The sequence below is a fragment of the Somniosus microcephalus genome, chromosome 2 (genome assembly GCF_052327205.1).
Source record: "Somniosus microcephalus isolate GS21.2 chromosome 2, FLI_Smic_1.0, whole genome shotgun sequence".
In the NCBI taxonomy this organism is placed as follows: Eukaryota; Metazoa; Chordata; class Chondrichthyes; order Squaliformes; family Somniosidae; genus Somniosus; species Somniosus microcephalus.
The window spans coordinates 326,456,443-326,483,356 of NC_140988.1; the positions used below are offsets into that span (position 1 = coordinate 326,456,443).

The following is a 26,914-nucleotide window of genomic DNA, read 5'->3' on the forward strand; positions in this document are numbered from 1 at the left end:
TCCTCCTCCTGAGGTGCTGGTCCAACGTCAGGTGGCAGTGCCTGAGTCCTGCGGATAGCCAGGTTGTGTAGCATGCAGCAAACCACCACAAATTGGGAGACCCGGTCCGGCGAATACTGGAGAGCTCCTCCGGAGCGATCAAGGCAGCGGAACCGCTGCTTGAGGACCCCAATAGTTAGCTCGATGATGTTGCGGGTGGTTTGATGGCTCTCGTTGTAGGCCTCTTCAGCAGCGGTCCTGGGCGCGCGGAGCGGGGTCATGAGCCAGGTGCACAAAGGATAGCCTTTGTCCCCGAGTAGCCATCCTCTTGGGGGAGGCTGTGCCTGGAACATGTCATGCACAGTACTCTGCCGCAGGATAAAGGCATCGTGGCTGCTGCCTGGGAAGCTGGCATTGACTGCCATGATGCGCTGCTTGTGGTCACAGACCAGCTGCACATTCAGAGAATGGTAGCCCTTCCTGTTGCGATACTGCTCGCCATGCTCCAGAGGGGCCCGCAAAGCCACATGCGTACAGTCAATGGCGCCCTGCACCAAGGGGAATTCCCCGAGTCTGGAAAATCCCAATGCGCGCTGATGCTGGCTCTCCAGGGCCATGGGGAAGGAGATGAATTGGCTTCTCCTTCTGAACAGTGCTTCGGTCACCTGGCGGATGCAGCGATGCGCGCCGTACTGGGAGATGTTTGCTATGTCCCCAGCAGCGTATTGGAAGGAGCCGGTGGCATAGAAGTTCAATGCCACCGTCACCTTCACTTCCACCGACAGAGACGTCCTGCACCTGAGCTTTGGCCGCAGATCTCGGCGAAGCAGGTGGCAGATCTCTGCAATCACCCCCTTTCGGAATCGGAGCCTTTTAACACATCGCGCGGCACTCATGTTTAGGTAGGAGCGCTGCTGGCGGTATAGCCTGACTGGGTAAGGCCTACGTGGCCGACGCCTGTAGCCCCCTCTGCCTCTAGCCAGGGCTGCCCCTCTCACAATGCGTCTGCGAGCCCTACGGACATGGAGCTGCAGCTCCGCGTTGGCACCCCATGCAACCCCCATCAAATCCTGGAAAACACTCTAATTTCCAAATGGCCACTTGCAGCGCTGTTGCCTGAGTCCAAAAATACCTGGCTCTTGCTGCTTGAAACCAGTTAGCTATCCTCCTTGTTGTGTCTCCAGAAATGCGTTGCACAAGACTGTTTTCTGAAAAAAGGATGGCCTTTATACTGGAGAGGACGTTCCCTTTAATTAGCGCCCCCCGGGGCCCGCGCTGGTTGTGTTGCGTTCCTTTTTCCAAACGCTCCGGCCGCCCGCCGCACAATGGGGCGGTCCGACTGAAGTTTGCAATCGGGGCGGCCAAAGGGCGTTGCACGAGGATGTGACGTCATTTTCTGCGCGCACATCCGGGCGGGCGCTAAACTTTGCGCCGGCGCTAACGGGCAACTTAATTTGGGGCGGGGCGCAAACTGCGCTGCGCCCGGGCGCTACACGCATAGCGCCCGGAAATCACTTCTCTTAAGGCGCTAACTGCTGGCGCAAGCAACTGAAAATCTAGCCCATGGAACCAAGGCGGGTAGATGGAGTTGAGATACAGATCAGCCATGACCTAATTGAATGGGGGAACAGGCTTGAGGGGCTGAATGGCCTACTCCTGTTCTTATGTTCACTTCTGTGGCTTGGTAATTGTACATGATCTACACTACAGTAAAATATCTGGCAAAGATGGCTAGAAACTCTGGCAGAAGAGTGAGAAATCACAAGAAAGATTTGCCTATTTGTTACCACTGGCAACTTCTGCATTTTACAATGTACAAATTCACTCAATGGTGGGTTATTGTAGCTTTTCTTGCCCATCTACAGTGAAAACTCTGGGGTCGATTTTCAGTGTGCTGTGAGGCGGGCTTTTAGGCATGCGGGGAGCAAAAATCCCGAATTCGGGGGTCCCGACACCATCCCGCCCAAAACCCACCTCCACGTAAGTTTCAAAGGCGGAGGGTACCCGCCCCGCACTGGGACCCGCCGACCTGAGGCGGGAAGGGATTAGTGCCAATTAACTGCCTGTTAACAGGTAGTTAATAGGCAGTTTTTAGCCTAATCCCCATTTTGAAGGGTGTCGTGTGGGATTCCCAACAGCTCCAAACCACGCCAGGTTAGAGGAGGCGGGCCGTCGGGTTGAAGGAATGGAGGGGTCGAGATGTCGGTGTTCAGATGAGTGATGGGTGCATGAGTGCAAAGGTAAGTGTGTTTGGTGTGTCTAAAGTGTGTAAAGAAGTTTAAATTACCTGTACTTACCTTTACAGCCTTCCTTCCTCTCGGCTTCGGGAGTCCATCATTCAGCCGGCACAGAAAGCAGAAAGGCTGTGAGCTGTCAAATGTGACAGCCTTCAGCTTTCAGTGCCGGAGAGATTTCTAACTGAGTCTGTGTAGAAGGACTCAGGTTAGAAGTCAGACTGTCAGTGTTTGACAGCTTCAAACAGCTGTGAAACGCTGATATTTCATCTGTCAACACGTCTTGACAGATGAAATTTCAGTCTGTGACGTCATCTGTTGCCGGGTGGCCCTTAATTGGCCTGCTGAGCCCGCTGGGCGGGCTCAACAAGGTCAATCAAGAGAAAATCGCGTGGATTGGCCGCATCTCGATGGAGGCGGGACTAAAACCCAAACATTGTAGTCCCGCCTCCTTCCCGACTTCTGAATGAAAATCCAGCCCTCCATCTTTTGCTCCTGGACTTCAAAACCATGCAGACCAAGGAAATTGGTGAGAATGATCTACTCCATCCTCTCTAGCATCAAAGGGCTACAAACTTATGACTGATGCTGAAATCAGGGTTCCAGGTTTATATTACGAACACAGCAGGTTCATCACAACTTTCTGTAACAATCTGCAAAGAGTTCCGAGCTTCACACAGCATTCCGGCCCACAGTGTTCTGTTTCACAGTGTATGCGGAAGTATAAATGCAGAAACTATCATTTGCTGAACCGTGGTTGTTGGAGTACACGTTAAGACTATGGAAGTGTAATGCATGTTGGTAATCTAATTCAACTGCTTCAATTCTTCCTGTGGTCTCAACACCCACCAGGGTCAAAGCTGCATGACACCCAGCCTTGCCACAGTTATTTCCAACTGCATCTGTCTTCTTATGCCATTTTTAAAAAAATACTTTGCTGTGCATTTTTTGGCAAAACATTACTTCTTTTGCAATCCTAACTGTGAGAGAAAAATGACCCATTTTAGTTACTATGGGGGAGAAATTCATCTTGGGCAGTGGCGCAAAACGGACAATAGTGCGTCCACAGCGTTTTCTACACCCCACTCGGTTTACATTCCCATTAAAGTCATAGGAAACGAATATCGAGCGGTGTGTAAATTGGGCGGCCGATCTGCTATCCCCCATTTTTGCATGACGGCCCAAGATGAATGTCACCCCCTATATCTGGTTTCCCTCCAGTAATCCTAGAGATAAAGCTTTGGGATCGATGTTGCACAATATACTTGAAAAGAAACAGAGCAGGGACAGAAATATGTGTATGTCCAAAACTCCAATTCTTCCTTCCTCTGGCCCCTTCTCTCACACAACCATCTGCTCCCTCTTTCAGTTGAAAAGGTTGATGAAAGCATGGACTCCCCTATATACTATTAATTCAAACAGTAGGCTCCCGAGGTATGGAAAGTGGTCCACGTTGTCCAAGGCCTTGTTGTAGATTTTGATAATCGGGGGGCAGTACTGTGTGGCGGGGGCAGGTTGGTAGAGGACCTTTGTCTTATGGATGTTTAGTGTAAAGCCCATGCTCTCGTACACTTCAGTGAAGGTGCTGACGATGGTTTGGAGTTCGACCTCCGAGTGAGCGCAGAGGCAAGCGTCGTTTGCATACTGAAAATCGGACTGGAGGCGACGGAGGTTGAACAGTTTCCCGTTTGTTCTGTAAATTAGCTCCACTCCAGTGGGGAGCTTACTGAGGGTGAGATGGAGCATTGCAGCAAGGAAGATCGAGAAGAGCGTTGGTGCGATGACACAGCCTTGCTTGACCCCGGTTCGTACGTGAATTGGGTCTGTGGTGGAACCGTTGGTAAGGAACACGGCTTGCATGTCGTTGTGAAGCAGGCGGAGGATGGTGACAAACTTTTGAGGGCAGCCGAATTTGAAGAGGACACTCCATAATCCCTCATGGTTGACAGTGTCGAAGGCCTTTGTGAGATCAAAGAAGGCCATGTACAGCGATTGGTGCTGTTCCCTGCATTTCTCTTGTAATTGACGTGCGGTGATCATGTCCATTGTGCCCCTTAGTGGGCAGAATCCACATTGCGACTCTGGGAGGAGCTCTTTGGCCACTGGGAGAAGGCAACTGAGGAGGATTCTTGCGACGACTTTCCCTGTGGCAGACAGCAGGGAAACTCCTCTGTAATTACTGCAATTGGACTTGTCACCTTTCTTGAAGATGGTCACAATTACGGCATCTCTGAGATCCCCTGGCATGCTCTCCTCCTCCCTTCCATACCTCGGGAGCCTACTGTCAACAAGGGCAGGTGTCGACGACAAAGTCCAACACCGTCTTCAGTGTGCCAATGCAGCCTTCGGTCGCCTGAGGAAGAGAGTGTTGAAGACCAGGACCTCAAACCCGGCACCAAGCTCATGGTCTACAGAGCAGCAGTGATGCCTCAGAGACATGGACCATGTACAGCGGGCACCTCAAAGCACTGGAGAGGTACCACTAACGCTGCCTCAGCAAGATCCTGCCAATTCATCATTGGCAGGATAGGTGCACCAACGTCAGTGTTCTTGCTCAGGCCAGCATCCCCAGCATCGAAGCTTTGACCATGCTCAATCAGCTCCGATGGACGGGTCACATTGTCCGCATGCCCGATACAAGACTCCCAAAATAAGCGCTCTACTCGGAGCTCCGGCACAGCAAGAGAGCCCCAGGTGGGCAGAGGAAACGCTTCAAGGACATCCTCAAAGACTCCTTGAAAAAGTGTAACATCCCCACCGACACCTGGGAATCCCTGGCCCAAGACCGCACAAAGTGGAGGAGAAGCATCCGGGAAGGCACCGATCACCTCGAATCTCTTCGCCAGGAGCAAGCGGAAGCCAAGCGCAGGCAGCACAAGGAGCGCACGTCAACCCAAGCACCCCACCCACCCGCCCCTTCAACCACCGTCTGCCCCACCTGTGACAGAGACTGTATGTCCCGCATTGGACTCATCAGTCACCTGAGAACTCATTTTTAATGTGGAAGCAAGTCATCCTCGGTTCCGAGGGACTGTCTAAGAGAGAGAGAAGAGATTAATTCAAACAAGCCAACAAAATCAGTTCTGTTTCAGAGACAGATGTATTTCAGATTTACCCAGGATAAATGTACCAATTGAACTTAAAATGGATCACCAAACATTCTAAAATTAATTTCAAAATGTATTAAGACTAATAGAAAAGTATACTGAGGATAGGAAATCTTAAAAATAGGTTTCAATAAGTAATCGATGAAAAATTGTTGCTTTATTTCCTGTCTGAAAAGCTCATCAACTATTCATGGCATTATAAGAACAGAAATATGAAATCGGAAAGGATCAAGTCCACTCCTTCCACAGTTATTTATCACTAAAGTAGCCTGGAAGAGAAGCCAGCCTCACAGTGGGTTTGTCGCTTTGCCAAAACCCTTCCCATGAGAATCAGAATTAAACAAATGATGACAAGTAAGCTTGGCATGTAGCATTGGACATATGAATATACAAAAAAGGATAGGTGGTCCATTGAGACTGTCCCATCCTGGCATGGTTTTACTTCTGTGCACCATTACCTCAACAACAACAACAACAACTTGTATTTATATAGCGCCTTTAACAAAGTACAACATCCCAAGGCGCTTCACAGGGGTATTAATAAAAACAAAAAATTTGACACCGAGCCACATAACGAGAAATTAGGGCAGGTGACCAAAAGCCTGGTCGAAGAGGTAGGTTTTAAGGAGCATCTTAAAGAGGGAAAGAGAGGTAGAGAGGTGGAGAGGTTTAGGCAGGGAATTCCAGAGCTTAGTACCTAGGCAACAGAAGGCACGGCCACCAATGGTTGAACGATTATAATCAGGGATGCTCAAGAGGGCAGAATTCGAGGAGTACAGATATCTCAGGGGGTTGTGGGGCTGGAGGAGATTATAGAGATAGGGAGGGTCGAGACCTCCCCCTCCTCTCCCCTCTCGTCCTTTCACGCAGCCACTCAATCCTATGGGGTAGGCAAAAATAGAGTAAAATCTTCGGCTAAATTAGGCAAAAAGCTCTGGTTAATTCCTCTGCGACCCCGGAAGACTATCAAATAGGAAACCATGGTGACTGGGCGCAAGACATACAAAAGAACCCTTACCCACATTTTCGTCACATCTAGACTGGATAATTCCAATCTCGTACACTAGCTGCGTATTAAGAAAAAAAAGTTAGTTCCCTCTTCTCTCCCCTTTACCTGCTTCCCACAAAGGTGAGAGAAATGACTCAAAATCTTGTGCTACTTGGCCAAAGCTCATTGTATTTTATTATCGTCAGCCTCCCATTCTCCCACCTCTATAAACTCCAACATGTCCAAAATGTAGCAACCTGTATCCTATCCCACTCGCCAATCACCCCTGTCCTCACTAACCTAAGTCGGTTCCCTGTCCACCAATGCATTAGATTAAAGATCCTCGTTATCGCCTTTAAATCGTTCCATGGCCTCATTACAATTTATCTGTGAAACTGCTTCCAGCCTTATATCCCTCTTGCACTATTAGCACCTCTGACTCTGGCCTTTAGAGTATCCCCTTACTTTGTCTCACCATTGTTGCTGGAGCCTTTATCTGAATCAGCCCTACTATTTGGTACTCCCTGCCGAAACCTCTCCTCTTCTTTCTCCACCTTTAGAAACTCACTCAAAATCCATCTTTTCAATAAGCTTTCGATCACCTCTCTTAACTCTCCCACCATCACTCGGCATCTGTACCCCTATCTATCTGCATTGTGAAACACCTTAAGAACATAAAAACATACGGCCCCTCGAGCCTGCTCCGCCATTCAATAAGATCATGGCTGATCTTCGACCTCAACTCCACTTTCCTGCACTATCCCTATATCCATTGATTCCTGTAAGAACATAAGAATGTTATTTTTTTAATGTTAAGGGCACTATATAAATGTGAGTTTAGGAACTTCAGACCCTGCATTTCTTTAACACCCTTTGAATGAACATGTTCCTTCTAAATGTATTTTTCACTAGTTTAGAATTATGACGTGTAATGCGAGGGCAGCTCCTTTAAATATTTAACTGGCACTTCCAGCATATAAGATCCAAAGAGAGGACATATAAATTGGCCAAAAAAAGCAGCAAACCTGAGGATTGGGAGCAGTTTAGGATTCAGCAAAGGAGGACAAAGGGATTAATTAAGAGGGGGAAAATAGATTATGAAAGTAAGCTTGCAGGGAACATAAAAACTGACTGTAAAAGCTTTTATAGATATGTGAAGAGAAAAAGATTGGTGAAGTCAAGCGTAGGTCCCTTACAATCAGAATCAGGGGAATTTATAATGGAGAACAAAGAAATGGCCGACCAATTAAATACATATTTTGGTTCTGTCTTCACAAAGGAGGACACAAATAACCTCCCAGAGATGTCGGGGAACATAGGGACTAATGAGAGGGAGGAACTGAAAGAAATCAGTATTTGTAGGGAAATGGTGTTGGGGAAATTGACGGGATTGAAGGCCGATAAATCCCCAGGGCCTGATAATCTACATCCTAGGGTACTTAAGGAAGTGGCCCTGGAGATAGTAGATGCATTGCTGGTCATCTTCCAGAACTCGATAGACTCTGGAACAGTACCCATGGATTGGAGGGTACTATGTTACCCCACTATTCAAAAAAGGTGGTAGAGAAAAAGCAGGGAATTATAGACCGGTAAGCCTGACATCGGTAGTGGGGAAAATGCTAGAGTCCATTATAAAAGATGTAATAGCAGAGCACTTGGAAAGCAGTGGCAGGATCGGACAAAGTCAACATGGATTTACAAAAGGTAAATCGTGCTTGACTAATCTACTGGAATTTTTTGAAGATGTAACTGGTAAAATAGATAAGGGAGAACCAGTGGATGTGCTGTATTTGGACTTTCAGAAGTCTTTCGATAAGGTCCCGCATAAGAGATTAGCGTGCAAAATTAAGGCACATGGGATTGGGGGCAAGGTATTGACTTGGATAGAGAACTGGTTGGCAGATAGGAAGCAAAGAGTTGGAATAAACGGGTCGTTTTCCGAGTGGCAGGCAGTGACTAGTGGGGTACTGCAAGGATCAGTCCTAGGACCCCAGCTATTCACAATATATATTAATGATCTGGATGAGGGAATTGGATGTACTATCTCCAAATTTGCAGACGACACAAAGCTGGGTGGGAGGGTATGCTGTGAGGAGGATGTCATGAAACTCCAGCACGATTTGGACAGGTTGGGTGATTGGGCAGAAACATGGCAAATGCACTATAACGTGGATAAATGTGAGGTTATCCACTTTGGTGGCAAAAGCAGCAAGGCAGATTATTATTTGAATGGCAATAGATTGGGAGAAGGGAAATGCAAAGAGACCTGGGTGTTCTTGTGCACCAGTCGCTGAAGGTAAGCATGCAGGTGCAGCAGGCGGTTAAGAAGGCAAATGGTATGTTGGCCTTCGTAGCAAGAGGGTTCGAGTACAGGAACAAGGATGTCTTGCTGCAGTTGTACAGGGCCTTGGTGAGACCGCACCTTGAGTATTGTGTGCAGTTTTGGTCGCCTTATCTGAGGAAGGATGTTCTTGCCATGGAAGGAGTACAGCGAAGATTCACCAGGCTGATACATGGGATGGCAGGAATGACGTATGAGGAGAGATTGTGTCGATTGGGCTTATACTCACTGGAGTTTAGAAGATTGAGAGGGGATCTCATCAAAACCTATAAAATTCTGTCAGGCCTGGACAGACTAGATGCAGGAAGGATGTTCCCGATGGCCAGGGAGTCCAGAACCAGGGGTCATAGTCTAAGGATAAGGGGTAAGCCATTTAGGACTGAGATGAGGAGGAATTTCTTCACCCAGAGAGTGGTGAACCTGTGGAATTCTCTGCCACAGAGGACGGTGGAGGCCAGTTCATTAAATATATTCAAGAAGGAGTTGGATATATTTCTTAAGGCTAAAGGGATCAAGGGATATGGGGAGAAGGCAGGGACAGGGTACTGAATTTGGATGATCAGCTATGATCTCATTGAATGGCGGAGCAGGCTCGAGGGGCCGAATGGCCTACTCCTGCTCCTATCTTCTATGTCTATGTTTCTATAGCGCATGTCACTCTAGGAGCACCATAGCACGGCAGGGGGTGGAATGTCAGGTGCCTGCTAATGAAGTGCCTGAACATTGCTGCCATTTTTCTGCCATACAGCCACAGGGAACTTAATTTCTCTTAGAATCATAGAATAGTGCAGCACAGAAGGAGGCCATTCGGCCCATCGACTCTGCGCCAGCTCTTTTGAAGAGCAACCCAGCTAGTCCCCCACTCCCCCGCTCTTTGCTCATAGCCCTGCAATTTTTTCTCCGTCAAGTATTTATCCAATTCCTTTTTGAAGGCTACTATTGAATCTGTATCCATCACCCTATCAGGCAGTGCATTTCAAATCCTAACAATTCGTTGCGTAAAATATTTTTTCCTTATGTCACCTCTGGTTCTTTTGCAATCAGCTTGAATCTGTGCCCTCTGGTTATCGATCTCTCAGCCATTGGAAACCGTTTCTCTTTATTTACTCTATCTAAATTCTTCACGATTTCAAACACTTCTATCAAATCTCCTCTTTGCCTTCTCTGCTCTAAGAAGATCAACCCCAGCTTCTCCAGTCTATCCACGTAACTGTAATCCCTCATCCCTGGAACCATTCTAGTAAATCTCTTCTGTACCCTCTCCAAAGCATTCACGTACTTCCTAAAGTGTGGTGCCCAGAATTGGACACAATACTCAGCTGGGACCGAACTAGTGTTTTATATCAGTTTAGCATAACTTCCTGGTTTTTGTACTCTATGGGCTGGATTTTGATACTGGAGGCGTGTAGGAGGCGGGACTACAACTTTTGGGGTTGTAGTCCCGCCTCCATCGAGTTGTGGCCAACCCACTCGATTTTCACTTGATTGACCTTGTTGAGCCTACCCAGCGGGCTCAGCAGGCCAATTAGGGACCACCCGGCAACAGGTGACATCACAGATTGACATTTCATCTGTCAAGAGCTTTTGACAGATGAAATATCAGCGTTTGACAGCTCTTTGAAGCTGTCAAACACTGACAATCTGTACACTAAGTTAATTCCTTCCTCTCAGGCTGATTTAGAGATCTCTCCAGAACAAAAAGCTGAATGCTGCAGATTTTGACAGCTCGCGGCCATTCTGCTTTCTGTGCCGGTGAGATGAGGGACTCCCAAGGCCTGAAGGAAGGAAGGAAGGCTGTAAAGGTAAGTAAAGGTAATTAAACTTCTTTAAACACTTTACACACACCAAACACACTTACCTCTGCACTCATGCACCCATCTCGAATCCTCCAAGCCCTTCAGCCCAACGGTCTGCCTCGCTAACTTGGCGTGGTTTGGAGCCATCGGGAATCCCACACTTCAGGAATAAAAATAGGGATTAGGCTAAAAACTACCTGTTAACAGGCAGTTAATTGGCACTAATCCCCTTCCCACCTCGGGGAGGCGGCTCCCAGCACAGGTCGGGTATCCGCCTCCTTTGAAACTGGCATGGAGGCGGGTTGGGGGCAGGATGGGTTCGTGCCCCCCCGATTTCGCGATTTTAACCCCCCACACGCCTCCAATCCCACCTCCACGGCCCAATGAAAATCCTGCCCATATCACAGAATCACAGAAACCCCACAGTGCAGATAGAGGCCATTTCGGCCCATCGAGCCTGCACCGACACATATCCCACCCGATCCCCGTAACCCCTACACCAACACATATCCCACCCTATCCCTGTAACCCCACGTATTTAATCCCCCTAACACTAAGGGTCAATTTATCATAGCCAATCAACCTAACCCGCACATCTTTGGACTGTGGGAGGAAACCGGAGCACCCGGAGGAAACCCACGCAAACACGGGGAGAATGTGCAAACTCCACACAGACAGTCGCCCGAGGCCGGATTCGAACCCGGGTCTCTGGCGCTGTGAGGCAACAGTGCTAACCACTATGCCACCGTGCTGCCCTATGCCTTTATTTATAAAGCCCAGGCTCCCTTGATGGATCTGGCCAATGAAGCCCGCAAAGAAAAGCGGTAATAATGGAGGGTGGCTCTATATTAGAGAGAGGGCAACCCAGCAGTAAAACGTTCTCTCTCTGAGCCTCCCCTGAAGTACCCAATCCAAACAGGTGTGCCAGTTGTATCATTGCGAGGGGCGGGGGGGGGTGTCCGATATATTTTAAATGTTTTCTGAGACCTTAATAAACAACATTCATGCCCTGTGTGTAGGCTCTCAGCACTCCAGTCATTGGCTGGCTGTTCGGAATAGGGCCTCAGCACCAGATAATACAGGATGGTCGCCATAGCATTATCATCACTGTTCCTTGGAGAGTCCTGAATTCTACATCTTATTGCATGTCTCAGCCAGCATGGTGCCTAACACACAGGACCAGGCTGCCTGCAGGCCACTGCTCAGAAATTAATTTAAGAAAATTATTTGAATATAATTTAGATGCAAGCGGTGTTACACTTTGTTCTGATCCCACTTTAATTTCCCGGTGACCTAACTTAGGCGTTTTTTGGATCATCAGGGAATGCTGAAACAATATGATAGCAAAGAATACTCCCTTTTCCTAATAAAATACAGGATAGAGCTAGGTCTTGTTCTCATTCTCTTCTCACTACGCCTTACAACGTTCTCCCTCCACGTTCATTTAGGACTGCACAAAGCCAGTCCTGATGGGAAAAATGAAAGATACAAAGTAGTTGCAGGAGGTGGGGAAATGGAAGAAAAAAATGTAGATAAAATTGACAGAAAGGCAATGTCAGGAATACTGTAGCTCTTTATGGCACAATAAGGAAAATACAAGCAGTTAGAGAGGGTACTCAAACCTAGGGCCCTGAAATTCTGTGGGAGGTTCTCCTGATCTCCTGCTGTAACTTCAGTGGGAGGCTGTGGGAAATCCAAGAGAAATGGCATAAACGACCGCTTTCAGCCGTTTGTGTTGTTTCTCTGAGGGCTCTGCCAATCTCTCGCCGACGTTATGGCAAACCCCCTGCGGAAATTCACAGCCTTGGTATTTATAGCACATTCTCACATGATCTAGAGTACCCAGGAACAAAACAGCAAGGAAGATAAAACTACAACGGGCATTAACCACGTAATGGCCGATCATCTTTTCCCAGCGCTGAATGAAAGCAATGTGAGCGCAGCACACCAGCTGTGCACTGCACATGGAGCATGGCAACAGAGCCCAAACCTCTTGTCGGCCATCACTTAAATATTAGGACCACGCACCAGGTGATTTCCAATCCATTTAGATGGAAAATCATGAAGGGGCAGGCTGACCTCTGTATCTGAATTTCCAATATGTGGTCCCGTCTTGTAAAACGCTGCACCGGGTGCATCAGTTTGGAAAATCTGCCCCATAGTTACATAAGTGTGGTTTTTATTTTTAGTTCATGAGCAGCACCACAAGAGATCCATTATTGTACAGTAAAAAATGTAATATGTCACATTGCCAGACCTTGGGGGTGGCTGTTTGTCTTCCAGATATGGCTCTATTCCTGTTTCTTATCTTGTTTTCACAAAAGTGAAAGAAGGAACTTCACTCAATGAAAATATGATAAGAAATAAAAGAGCAGCAACATACACACCACTTCCAAGGACTAACAAGGTGATCAGCATCAACACTGGTCTATTGTGTAAAAGAACAAACAAAACCCAGTGCAGAAGCATTATATGTGGAGTGAGGTATATAACATGTCCGCTTTCTTAGCATTGAGGCAGCGATGAGATGGAAGGAACCAGTTTCAATTACGAGACTTTGCTGAGCTTTTCAATCTCATCTAGGATGGGGAGGTGCAACTGATCTCAGCATCACTAACTAGAAAGACTTGCATTTATATAGCGCCTTTCATAACCACCGGATGTCTCAAAGCACTTTACAGCCAATTAAGTACTTTTGGAGTGTAGTCACTGTTGTAATGTGGGAAACGCAGCAGCCAATTTGCGCACAGCAAGCTCCCACAAACAGCAATGTGATAATTACCAGATAATATGGGTTTTTTTGTTTTGTTGATTGAGGGATAAATATTAGCCAGGACACCGGGAATAACTCCCCTGCTCTTCTTCAAAATAGTGCCATGGGATCTTTTACGTCCACCTGAGAGAGCAGAAGGGGCCTCGGTTTAACATCTCATCTGAAAGACAGCACCTCCAACAGTACAGCACTCCCTCAGCACTGCACTGGAGTGTCAGCCTAGCTTTACGTGCTCAAGTCCCTGGAGTGGGACTTGAACCCACAACCTTCTGACTCAGAGGCAAGTGTGCTACCAACTGAGCCACAGCTGACAACTAGGGTGCAGAAAAGGAAAATTGTCTCCTCTGGATTGCTTTCCATGAAGTAGCCTAGTGATTATGGTGCTGGATTTACAACCTAGAGTTCATGAGTTCAAATTCCCGCCACGGTAAATTGTAAAAGTGAATTAAAAAAATATGGTAATTTGTGTGCCAGAAAATAATCATATAATTTGCCAGATTGCCATAAAATCCCAACTGGTTTGCTGTTGTCATACAAGGAAGGAAACCTGCCACTCTGACCTAATCTGACCTACATGTGACTTCAAACCCACATTATATGGTTAACTCTGAATGCACTCATGACAATGACAGGTGGTCTATAAATATTGCCTTGCCACTGTCTCCCACATCACAAGATTAAATTTTTAAGAAGAGCCTCAGGACTTCCTTTCCTGAAGTCTCTATGTCGGCCTTGGTTTAATGTATCATCCGAAAGGCGGCACCTCGGACAATGTAGTTACAGTGACGGAGCGGGAGCAGCTCCAAGGAAATCCCTGGCCACTGCATTTTCATTAACTAAAATTGATTTATTATGGAAACAAAACTAAGACTAAATTTGAAACAGAGACAAAAACTAAGGTATTTTCCAGGATTAAAAATTGGTCAACAACCAACAACTTTTGGAACCGATTTGGAAATTGTAATTTGTTGCATTTCAAGCCCTAGTTTATAATTCATCAGTATTTGTATGATCCCTGTGAATTTTGGGAAGTGGAGCAAATTGTTGAAAGGTAAATCTGGTAAAAGTTCCTGACAGGATTAGAATGAAAACATGAAAGATATGGCTAAAGTTTTGGAACACAAAATCTAGATTAAACCAGAACAAAATGTCTTCTAACAGCTGTAAATAAATAAGACTAAAAGTCAAGGTCCAAAGACAAGACTCAAGCTAAAGTTAAAATTGTTTCTGGGACTTAATACACTAGTGGATTGGCAGCACACAGTCCATCTCCCTCCAGAGAGTTACTGACTTGCAAATAGCTGGCACAGTCACACTAAACCAAATAGCCTCCTTCTGTTCTGTAAACTCGTATGGTTCTTTTCACTGATAAGAGTATGCCTTCTTTTAAGAACATAAGAACATAAGAAATAGGAGCAGGAGTAGGCCAATCGGCCCCTCGAGCCTGCTCCGCCATTCAATAAGATCATGGCTGATCTGGTCCTAACCGCCAATCCACTATCACAGAACCATCTCCTGAATCTAACAGAATTAGACACACGTAATAGGAGCAGGATCAGGCTACACGGCCCCTGGGCCCGCTCCGCTACCCACAGGGCCATGACCGATCCGAACCTAGACTCATGTCCAAATTCCTGCCCGCTCCCCGTAACCCTTAATTCCCTTTACTTCTAGGAAACTGTCTATTTCTGTTTTAAATTTATGTAATGATGTAGCTTCTACAGCTTTTTGGGGCAGCATATTCCATGGACCTACCACCCTCTGAGTGAAGTAGTTCCTCCTCATCTCAGTTTTGAAAGAGCAGCCCCTTATTCTAAGACTATGCCCCCTATTTCTAGTTTCACCCGTCATCGGGAACATCTTCCCCGCATCCACCCGATCCAACCCCTTCACAATCTTATATGTTTCAATAAGATCGCCTCTCATTCTTCTGAACTCCAATGAGTAGAGTCCCAATCTACTCAACCTCTCCTCATATGTCCATCCCCTCATCCCCGGGATTAACCGAATGAACCTTCTTTGTACTGACTCGAGAGCAAGTATGTCCTTTCTTAAGTATGGACACCAAAACTGTACGCAGTATTCCAGGTGCGGTCTCACCTATACCTTGTACAACTCCCTATTTTTATATTCTATCCCCCTAGCAATGAAAGCCAACATTCCATTGGCTTTCTTAATCACTTGCTGCACCTGCATACTAACCTTTTGAGTTTCGTGCACCAGGACCCCCAGATCCCTTTGTACTTCAATACTTTCCAGTTTCTTGCCATTAAGATAATAACTTGCTCTACGATTTTTCCTGCCAAAGTGCATAACCTCACACTTTCCAGTATTGTATTCCATCTGCCAAATCTCTGCCCACTTACTTAGCCTGTCGATGTCCCCTTGCAGGTTTTTTATGTCCTCCTCACTCACTACTTTCCCTCCCATCTTAGTATCATCTGCAAACTTTGATATGTTACACTCGGTCCCCTCCTCCAAATCGTTAATATAGATTGTAAAGAGTTGGGGACCCAGCACTGACCCCTGCGGAACACCACTAGTTACTGATTGCCAGTCTGAGAATGAACCATTTATCCCAACTCTCTGCCTTCTGTTAGATAGCCAATCCTCTATCCATGCCAGAATATTACCCCCAATCCCGTGATTTTTTATCTTAAGCAATAATCTTTTGTGTGGCACCTTGTCAAATGCCTTTTGGAAGTCTAAATACACTACGTCCACTGGTCCCCCTTTATCCACCCTATACGTTACTTCCTCAAAGAACTCCAGCAAATTTGTCAAACATGACTTCCCCTTCATAAAACCATGCTGACTTTACCCTATTAAATTATGATTATCCAAATGTCCTGTTACTGTCTCCAAAATTTTACCTACCACAGATGTTAGGCTAACCGGTCTATAGTTTCCAGCCTTCTGTCTACTGCCCTTTTTAAATAAGGGTGTTACATTAGCAGTTTTCCAGTCTGCCGGGACCTTTGCTGAGTCCAGGGAGTTTTGGAAAATGATCCACAATCCCTACCAACACTTCCCTCAAGACCCTAGGATGTAAGCCATCAGGTCCAGGTGATTTATCCGCCTTGAGTCCCATTATTTTACCGAGTACCACTTCCTTAGTGATTTTGATCATGTTTAGCTCCTCCCCCCCTATAGCCCCCTGTTTGTCCAGTGTTGGGATATTCTTAGTGTCTTCTACTGTAAAGACTGATACAAAATATTCATTCAGTGTTTTTGCCATCTCCATATTTCCCACCATTAATTTCCTGGTCTCATCCTCTAAGGGACCAACATTTACTTTAGCCACCCTTTTTCCTTTTATATAACTATAAAAACTCTTACTATCTGTTTTTATATTTTTTGCTAATTTACTTTCATAATCTATCTTCCCTTTCTTAATCAATCTTTTTGTTATTTTTTGCTGTCTTTTAAAGTTTTCCCAATCCTCTATCCTCCCACTAGATTTGGCTACCTTATATGCCCTTGTTTTTAGTCGAATACTATCCTTAATTTCTTTACTTAGCCACGGATGGCTGTCTTTTCTTTTACACCCTTTTCTTCTCAGTGGAATATTTTTTTTTTGGAAGTTGTAAAATAACTCCTTAAATGTACACCACTGATCATGTATCGTCTTACCCTTTAATCTATTTTCCCAATTTTCTCTCTGCAATTCAGTCTACATGTGCAATAATTCAGTCACCACATGTCTTTTAACACTCTTAAAACACACCATGAGTGATAACGACGCACCATTCATCAAAATGCAATGCAACCATACAGGGAAAGATTTCATGGTAACAGCTATCATTTTGTGTCTCAATAACCAGGTCTTCCAAATCTTCATAAGTTTTACAGAAATGTACAGCACTCCAGTACCTGTTTTATTTATTTGAAAAATCTTGATATGAAAGCTTTTTGTCTTGCAAAAATATTTTAACATTGTTTCCCCCATCATTTCCACATGATGTACATTTCAGAGTCGTGTACACTCTTCCAATCCCAAGTTACGTGGCTAGCGGACAGGAAAGGAAAGAACTTCCATTTATATAGCGCCTTTCACAATCTCAGGATGTCCTAAAGTGCTTAACAGCCAATTAAGTCGTTTCAAAGTGCAGTTACTGTTGTAATGTAGGATACACGGCAGCCAATGTGTGCACAGCAAGGTCCTCACAAAGAAATATGAGGTAATACCAGATAATCTGTATTAGTGATATTAATTGATTGAGGGATAAGTAAGGCCAGGACACCAGGAGAGCTCCCCTGCTCTTCTTCAAATAGTACCAAGGAATCTTTTACGACCACCTGAGAGGGCAGACGGGGCCTCAGTTTAACGTCTCATCTGAATGACGACACCTGCAACAGTGCAGCACTCTCTCAGTACTGCACTGAAGTGGCAAACTGGATTATGCGCTCCAATTACTGAAGTGGGATTTGAAGCCACTACCTTCTACTTAAAGGTGAAAGTGCGACCACTGTCGCAAGACTTTTGCTGTCAAACCCTACGATTAGTGAAGCTTAAATCACAATTTAATTACAGGAGGTTGCCATCGTTCACTGTCCGTCATCATGCTCAGTGCTGGAAAAGTTGCTAATTTTGTAAATTGAAATAAGATGGTGATTAAATGATGAAAGAGAGAAATAGATTAATTCAGATTTCCTTTATTCATTCTTCAGGATGTAGGCTTTGATGGCAAGGCTCATCTCTAGTTGCCCTGAATAGGCAATGGTGGGCCTTGAAACACAGCAGTCCCTGTGGTGAAAGTGCTGCTTCAATGCTGTTAAGTAGGGAGTTCCACAATTTTAACACAGCATTTAAGCAATTTGATACCACGGAGTGGCACACTAGGTTACTATAGAGGGCAGTCAAGAATGCACTATATTGGAGTAGGACTCAACTCACATATACGCCAGACCAGGTAAGGACGACATGTTTCCTTCCCGAAAGGACATTAATTTCAATTTTTATTGGTCACATAACCAAATACAACAAGTGAAATCCAGTCAGTGAAATGCTTTTTTCTTAACGAGCCGAGCGCACCAAGCAGCAAAGGACACTCAGCTGCCTGGTACGCACGGAGCCCGCAAGGACGGCAGCCATCTTCATCGGCGCCATCACAATAGGGTCTGCTCTCGCCTCGCTCCGCCTTTCCCGCACTCCTGCCCGACAATCTTCAGCCGCCGTGGTACCGACGTCCCGGGGCCTGCTTCTCCCTGGCTCTCCTTCCACCCGGTCTGACCTCCGAGCCTCCCGCGTGTCCGACCTTCCAGGGCCTGCTTTTCCCGCCCTCGGTCCACTGGCCGCCTCCCCTCCTACCGGTTCGACCTCAGTTGAGTTTTAATAAAAATTATAAAAGATGTAATAGCAGAGCACTTGGAAAACAGTGACAGGATCGGACAAAGTCAACATGGATTTACAAAAGGTAAATCATGCTTGACTAATCTACTGGAATTTTTTGAGGATGTAACTGGTAGAATAGATAAGGGAGAACCTGTGGATGTGGTGTATTTGGACTTTCAGAAGGCTTTCGATAAGGTCCCGCATAAGAGATTAGCATGCAAAGTTAAAGCACACGGGATTGGGGGTAAGGTACTGTCTTAGATAGAGAACTGGTTGGCAGACAGGAAGCAAAGAGTTGAAATAAATGGGTCTTTTTCCGAGTGGCAGGCAGTGACTAGTGGGGTACTGCAGGGATCGGTGCTAGGACCCCAGCTATTCACAATATATATAAATGATCTAGACGAGGGAACTAGATGTAATATCTCCAGGTTTGCAGACGGCACAAAGCTGGGTGGGCGTGTGTGCTGTGAGGAGGATGCAGAGAAACTCCAGTATGATTTGGACAGGTTGGGTGATTGAGCAGATGCTTGGCAAATGCAGTATAATGTGGATAAATGCGAGGTTATCCACTTTGGTGGCAAAAACAGGAAGACAGATTATTATCTGAACAGCAATAGATTGGGAAAAGGGGAAGTGCAACGAGACCTGGGTGTCCTTGTGCACCAGTCGCTGAAGGTAAGCATGCAGGTGCAGCAGGCAGTTAAGAAGGCAAATAGTATGTTGGCCTTCATAGCAAGAGGATTCGAGTACAGGAGCAAGGATGTCTTGCTACAGTTGTACAGGGCCTTGGTGAGACCACACCTTGAGTATTGTGTGCAGTTTTGGTCGCCTTATCTGAGGAAGGATGTTCTTGCCATGGAGAGAGTGCAGCGAAGGTTCACCGGACTGATACGTGGGATGGCAGGAATGACATATGAGGAGAGATTGGGTCGATTTGGGCTTATATTCGCCAGAGTTTAGAAGAATGAGAGGGGATCTCATTGAAACCTATAAAATTCTAACAGGACTAGACAGACTAAATGCAGGATGGATGTTCCCGATGGCGGGGGAGTCCAGAACCAGGGGTCACAGTCTAAAGATAAGGGGTAAGCCATTTAGGACAGAGATGAGGAGGAATTTCTTCACCCAGAGAGTGGTGAACCTGTGGAATTCTTTACCACAGAAGGCAGTTGAGGCCAATTCATTAAATATATTCAAGAAGGAGTTAGATATATTTCTTAAGGCTAAAGGGATCAAGGGATATGGGGAGAAGGCAGGGACAGGGTACTGAGTTTGGATGATCAGCCATGATCTCATTAAATGGCGGAACAGGCTCGAGGGGCCGAACAGCCTACTCCTGCTCCTATCTTCTATGTTTCTATGTTTCGAATGACAATCCAACAGCTTCATGGTCACTTTTACTGATACCATTCCCGATTTATTTTTTAAACTGAATTCAAATGCTGAAATTTCTGTGGTGGGATTTGAGCTCACGCTCTTGGGATTGCTAGTCTAGCAACATAAGCACTACACTACTGTAAACAGTGTGTTATCATATCTCAAATGTCTGCACACTTCACGTATAATGAAATACTTTGAAGTGCAGTCACGCTTGTTATATAGAGGAAGGCAGCTGTCATTCTGAACCCAGAAAAGTTTCACGAACAGCAGTGAGATGAATGACCATTTAAGTTTTTCCACGCCATTGGTTGAGGGGAGAATGGTGGCCAGGACACTGAGAAAACTACTTATCAGTGGATCCTTAACATCTACATAAATCACCAGAACAGTCAGGGCCTCAGTTTAACATTGTATCTGAAGGACCACACCTATGATAAAGCAGCAGTCCCTCAATACTGCACTAAACTAGCCATCTAGATTATGTGCTCAGGTCCTGTGCAATTATTATCCCGTGGGGCAAGTTTGTGCTCCAACAACAGATTTGCTGCCTCAAAGCGTCTGGACAAGAGCTTCTGCCACACATCAACACCTGCTACTGCCCTCACAACGACCCCCTCCTCTTGCCTACATATGCTTCTTCTTCCTCTCAGCATGCACACGACATTAAGCTGTGTCACACATCTTCAAAGCCTTTCAACAGGGCACACATTAATCCACTTCCACTCATCTTGCAGGAGTATCTGGCACACATTGATGGGAGACTTGAAGAATAGGAGGATCCCAGTACAATGCAAACTCTGACACCAATGGAGGACGTTGCCAATGACATTAGTAGCAGAGAGAGAGCACGCAGCATTGTAGATAATAAGGCTGGAAGCCACACACAGCATGGTGCTTGAGAATTTTCCCTTCCTTTTCTCTTTCCACTTAACTCTCACTCACATGCACAAGTCAACTGGTGTTGCATTGTACTGCCACTCATCTGCCAATGTTTACCAGTGTCATTGTGTTACTCTTGTCCCTCTACCCTTTATCTAGGTTCTTCGGACAACTTGGGCCCTGCAGGGGCAATTGTGCAATGGGAGTGGAACATGCTGCCCTCTCTCAGGGTGACAGCACTCTGGACCCTCTCCACCCCTTCAACCAATGGCCACCATGGTGCCAGAAAGCCAGCTGAGCCAAACTGCCCCCACAGGTAGCGAGTTGCTGCAGTCTGCTGTCAGGCTTCTCAGTCCCGAGTTCCCGGAGGTCACCGACCATGAGCAACTCAAGTGCCCTGGTCTGAACACACTGGCCTTCTACCTCCAATGCTACAGCTACTGGGGAAGCACCTCAAGGCGCACTAGAGTAGATAAGAGAGTGCTTACCAAAGGCATTATAAGTTATTTTGTAGACTTTTGTAAGCCAGTAAAATGATTAACCTTTTTGAATGTTTTGTGTGCAGAGTGTTCCTGTAGTAGCTGGTAACTCTGCAATGTCAGGTGAGATGAATATTAATGTTGGTCTTTGCATGGATGTAGTTTAATGGAGGGTGGACAGGTGTTGGACATGACTGTTAATTCAAGGGAGCACAGACTGTTTAGCTGAAGCACTCTTCAATGAGTTCCTGCTAAAGAGCTTTGGCTATAGGCAGGTATTGGAGCTCTCCTTCTTCTTCGTCACCCTCTATGTCATCAGTGTTATCTGCCTCATCATGATGAAGGTTTTCATCCAATCATGGCTCCATATGTTGTCCCCGCTGCAGAGAAATATTCTGCAGCATACACCAAACCATCATATGGAATACTCGTTCTGAGGCGCATCGGAGGATGCCATCAGACCTACCCAGGCAGTGGAATCGTCACTGGAGGACTCCAATGATCTGCTTGATGAGGATTCTCTTTTAACTATGGATCTGATTGTAGTGCAGCTCAGCCGCTGATGTGGGTTCCTGAGAGGAGTCACGTCAAGAGTGCAGGAGATAGCGCCTGTCCCCAAGCAGCCAGCATCTCAATCGCTATACAGGGGCAGAATGGAGAATGGAGGATTGCTGAATCCTAAGTGCATCAAGGCAGCTACCAAGAAAGGAGGCACAGACCTGCATGATGCACTTCTGATCACACACCAGTTGCTGGGAAGTGAAAGGCCTTGCAATTCGAAAGCAGTGGGCTCGTCTGAAGGAGTCCATAGGGCGATGTGGGTGTAATCAATGACAGCTTGGACTTGGGGGAAGCCTGCAATCTGTGCTAAACCCAGAGCCCGAGTTGGCTGTTTCTGGATGTACATAGGGAAACAAGGCATCAGTCGCCTGCTTAATGCAAACATGAACCGCAGGCTGACTGATGAGCACTCCTGCTCCTCCCGGCCCCACACAAATAAATAAAAACATATCTTCTGGGCTCTTTGTTGGCAAGAACGCAAGCATGTTCCACCTAGTTAAGTCCTAAACTGGCAATCGGGATCCTATGAATGTCATAGGACCGCTATTTGCATATTAACAGGGCCTACCACCTGACTCAGGTGGGCACCCCAGTTGGCCAGTGGTAGGCCTTTGAGAATATAGTGTTGGCCCCATCCTTGCTGGGAGCAGGGCGTTAAGTCATACGCCACCATTGAGGAGGATAGTAGCAGACCTCAGGAAGACATGGACTGGTGAAATGGGCAGACGCATGGGAGATGAAATTTAATGCAGAGAACTGTGAAGTGATACATTTTAGGAGGAAAAATGAGGAGCGGCAATATGAACTAAATGATAACCTGGAGGCTTGCGTACACAAGTCTTTGAAGGTGGCAGGACAAGTCGATAAGGCTGTTAAAAAAGCAAACGGGATCCTTGGCATTATTAATAGAGGCATAGGGCTCGAATTTCCAAGCCCTGTGGAGGCGGGTTTGGAGGCGGGAGTGGTGGGAAAATTGCAGAATCGGGGGACACGAACCCATCCCGCCCCCAACCCGCCTCCGTGCCAATATCCCAGGAGGTGGGTACCTGACCTGAGCTGGGAGCCGCCTCCCCGAGGCGGGAAGGGGATTAGTGCCAATTAACTGCCTGTTAACAGATAGTTAACAGGCAGTTTTTTGCCTAATCCCTATTTTTAGCCCTGAAGTGTGGGCTTCCCGACGGCTCCAAACCACGCCAAGTTAGCGAGGCGGACCGTCGGTCTGAAGGGGTTGGAGGGGTCGAGATGTCCGATGTGCAGGTGAGTGATGGGTGCATGTGTGCAGAGGTAAGTGTGTGAGGTAAGTGTAAAGTGTTTTAATAAGTTTTACTTACCTTTACTTTCTCCTGCAGGCTTCCTTCCTTCAGTTCTCGGGAGTCCCTCAGTTCACCGGCACAGAAAGCAGAATGGCCGCTGAACTGTCAAAAGCTGCAGCCTCTGCTTTCTGGTCTGAAAAGATCTCTAACTGAGTCTGAGTAGAAGGACTCAAGTTAGAAGACAGATTGTCAGTGTTTGACAGCTTTACAGAGCTGTCAAACGCTGATTTTTCATCTGTCAAAAGCTCTTGACAGATGAAATGTCAATCACTGACATCACCAGTAACCAGGTGTCCCTTAATTGGCCTGCTGAGCCCGCTGGGCGGGCTGAACATGGTCAATCAAGGGAAAATAGCCTGGGTTGGCCACAAGTCGATGGAGGCGGGACTACAACCCAAAAAGTGGGAGTCCTGCCTCCATCACGTCCCCATTGACAAAATCCAGCCCATAGAGTACAAAAGCAAGGAAGTTATGCTAAACCTTTATAAATCACTGGTTAGGCCTCAGCTAGATTATTGTGTTCCATTCTGGGCACCACACTTTAGGAAGGATTTTAAGGCCTTGCAGAGGATGCAGAGAAGATTTACCAGCATGCTACCACGGGTGCGGGACTTCCGTTTAATGGGGGGACTAGAGAAGCTGGATTGTTCTCTTTAGAGCAGAGAAGAATAAAGGGAATTTGATAGAGGTGTTTAAAATTAATGGGGTTTTGATAGAATAGATAGGGAGACTCTGTTTCCAGGAGGGTAGGCAACCAGAGGACAGAGTTAAGATAATTGGCAAAAAATCCAGGGCGGGGGGAAATGTGAAGACTTTTTTTATGCAGTGAGTTGTTGTGATCTGGAATGCACTGCCTGAAAGGATGGTGGAAGCAGATTTAATAGTAACTTTCGGAAGGGAATTGGATAAATACTTGAAGGGGATAAAATACAGAACTGTAGGGAAATAGCAGGGGAGTGGGAGTAATTGGATAGCTCTTTCAAGAGCCTTCAAAAAAAATTAGGTAGGCCAAAATGGCCTCCTTCTGTGCTGTATGATTCTATGATTTTCAGGACAGTACTGCCCCATTTGTGCCAGGCAGGAGGTCTCCAGATCTCTCCCAGTGTATATGCTGAGGTAGCTTTTGGGGTAAATGATCTGGTTGGTGCTCTGAATATGGACAAATCCAAATGTAATTTATTTTTCCTACCAATTTTTCTAAGATTAAAAATCTATCAATTGTGTAGATAAGAGAAGTAACCAGAATGCACCAACATTGAACATGGGAGAGAGAGCAATATCTGGAAGAACTGTATACAATTCTAAATTATCTCTGTGTCCTCCAGTGAGACTTGAAGCCACAGCCTTCTGGGTCAACGGCAAGAGAATTACTAACTGAGCCAAGCTGGCATGCAAAAAAAGGGAAGGCAGTCTGTTTCTACTGCACTGCAGCAAAAAGAGGTCCACTTCAGTAATGGGCATGGCAGAATGTACTGAATGCTTTGGGCATTAACAGGGTTTACAAGCATAGCAGACCTAATGATATGAGTTCTACTTCACACTAACCAGCTGTTGATGTTACCAGAGTGTGGCAAACATATTAACATGGCCACTGCTTGGGAGTGCTGAGTTTTAAGATTTCTCTTTGGCTTACTGTGATATTAGGGTAGTGGGGGTTACAGTGGTAGACTGCAGTGCAGATTGCTGCACTGCATAGGTACATATTCCTTTTATTTGTGGGTAGGGTGGGGAAAAGAGGAGTGGGGGGTAGAATTGGTATCTTTTGCCAAGTGCAAAAACCAGGTAGAGGAGGTAGTGGTAAGGTCATGACCTCCTAAGTTTTCTTAGCTGCTAATGCCAACTCACTGAAATCCTTATTGCCTAATGCTGTGTATCAAACCACATAAAGTGGAAAGAATATTATTTTATTTCAAAAAGACAAAATGTTGGTGTCTGGTTTACATTTTAGAAATATCCAGATTGAAAGGTCCAAAACCAAACAGGTGTTAAGCCTGGATAAAGGAGGGAGAGGGGAAAAAACATATTCAATTTATACCCCATTTAAAGAGTCTCATTGGGGTCAGAATGATACATCTGGCATTGGAAGACTGGGAACCAAATCAAACCTCTGTGTTAGACTGGGTAATCTGACACACAGGGTCCACAGCACTGCTCATTGTATGAGCCAGGGACTTGGATGCTTCCCTCTCTCTTTCTGCAAGCCAGTAGCCTGATGGTCCCAGCTGGATAAGCAGCAGGGAGCTTCCTAATACTTCAGGCTGATAGGCTGCCTGAATTTATCTGGTTAAAGTTCAGCAGCCCTTCTGTACAAACTTGGAATCCCTAATCCTTAACTGCTGCCAAACTTCTTTGCTATATTACAACAGTAACTATACTTCAAAAGTACTTCATCATTGTAAAGTACTGGGGCGGGGGCGTCCAGAGGTCGTGAAAGGTTCTATATAAATGCAAGTCTTTCTTGTTAACCTCTCTGGACTTGGACAAGTGGCGGGGGGAGAATACAAGAGGAAGTACAGAGCATATCGGTCAAAAGTGCGTAGATTTTTTTTTCATTAGCTTAATTTGGAATCTCAAACATGGTGTTGCGTTCGACACCTGGCTGACCAAAGGAAACATTAACAAGTGGCACACCGCATCTCTAAGGTTGCAAAACAAGCTTGCAAAAGACCAAGGCAAAGGAAGGCTAACTTTAGAACGGATTGGATTGGAGCCCAGCAGTAAGGCACACAACACACAGCAGTCCCTTTCCTACTCCAGTGAGCTAGAATATACAAGAAAAACGCAGGTTAAGATCTAAAACGTGAATAAGGAGAGTCTCGATAGATCTTGGGAGGCAAATACATCACAATTTGTTCAGTCAGTTATTTACACAGAAATACAAAACAGTCTAATTGAAAAAAGCTTAAAAATGAACCTTTATAAAAGCCGAAAAACAAAACATATAAAGAAAAAAATATTTTTTTAAAGCATTATCTACCGAAATACACGGAAATCTACTCACTCCACACTGCTGTAAAGCTGGTGGATTAGCCTTCTTTAAAAAAACAAGTAACTAGTCCATTCCTTTGCTTGCCTTCAGCACCGATCTGATCAAACACAATTGGCAGGTTTTCATCCAGCTTTTGCACCGTTTGCTACACCGACAGACAGAGAGAGACTGGCAATCGCTTCGACCCGGTCAAGTCAGCTCAGACACAGAAAATGCGAACACAAAACGGAGTAGAAGAGGGCGATCTGACAGCTGTGCAGTTCCTTGATTCCTCTTCCTCCTCCTCCTGGTAATGTCCTGGAGAGCGCCCGCAGCAGCCCAGCGCTGGCGACAAGCTCCTCCACCCTGGAGATGGAGCAGACGCGCGACCCCCAGGTCCTAACGCTGATGCTGTTACAGCAGCAACAATAAATCAACCCTCTTTTTCGCTCCAAATATCTTTCTAGAACAATCACTAAATCTGGCAAATAGAAGTTTAAAAAATATTTTAAACGCAGTGATTTTAGTTTGTGTAATCTGAAGAGAAAAGAGCACTTTTTGTTTAGAATGTATGTTTGCACTATACTTGAAAGCGTTGGAAAGAGACTCCATATTGATGGTTTGATGACTTTATTGATATTGGAATAAGTCAAGTAAATACAATCACTTGCATTTATATAACACCTTTCATGACCACTGGATGTTCCAAAGCGCTTTACAGCCAACGAAGTACTTTTTGAAGTGTTACTGTTGTAATGTGGGTAACACAGCAGCCAATTTG

At 45.9% G+C, this 26,914-nt stretch overlaps 1 protein-coding gene across 1 annotated transcript in view; it reads right to left on the minus strand.

Moving 5' to 3' along the window:
- rab27b (RAB27B, member RAS oncogene family) overlaps positions 1-26,488 on the minus strand; it is a 204,271-nt gene extending 177,783 nt beyond the window's left edge. Inside the window, exon 1 of the mRNA XM_085974695.1 lies at positions 26,167-26,488. The gene's annotated coding sequence lies outside the window, so the exon portion shown is untranslated. The remainder of the gene's footprint in view (positions 1-26,166) is intronic.
- Positions 26,489-26,914: the final 426 nt, after the last annotated feature.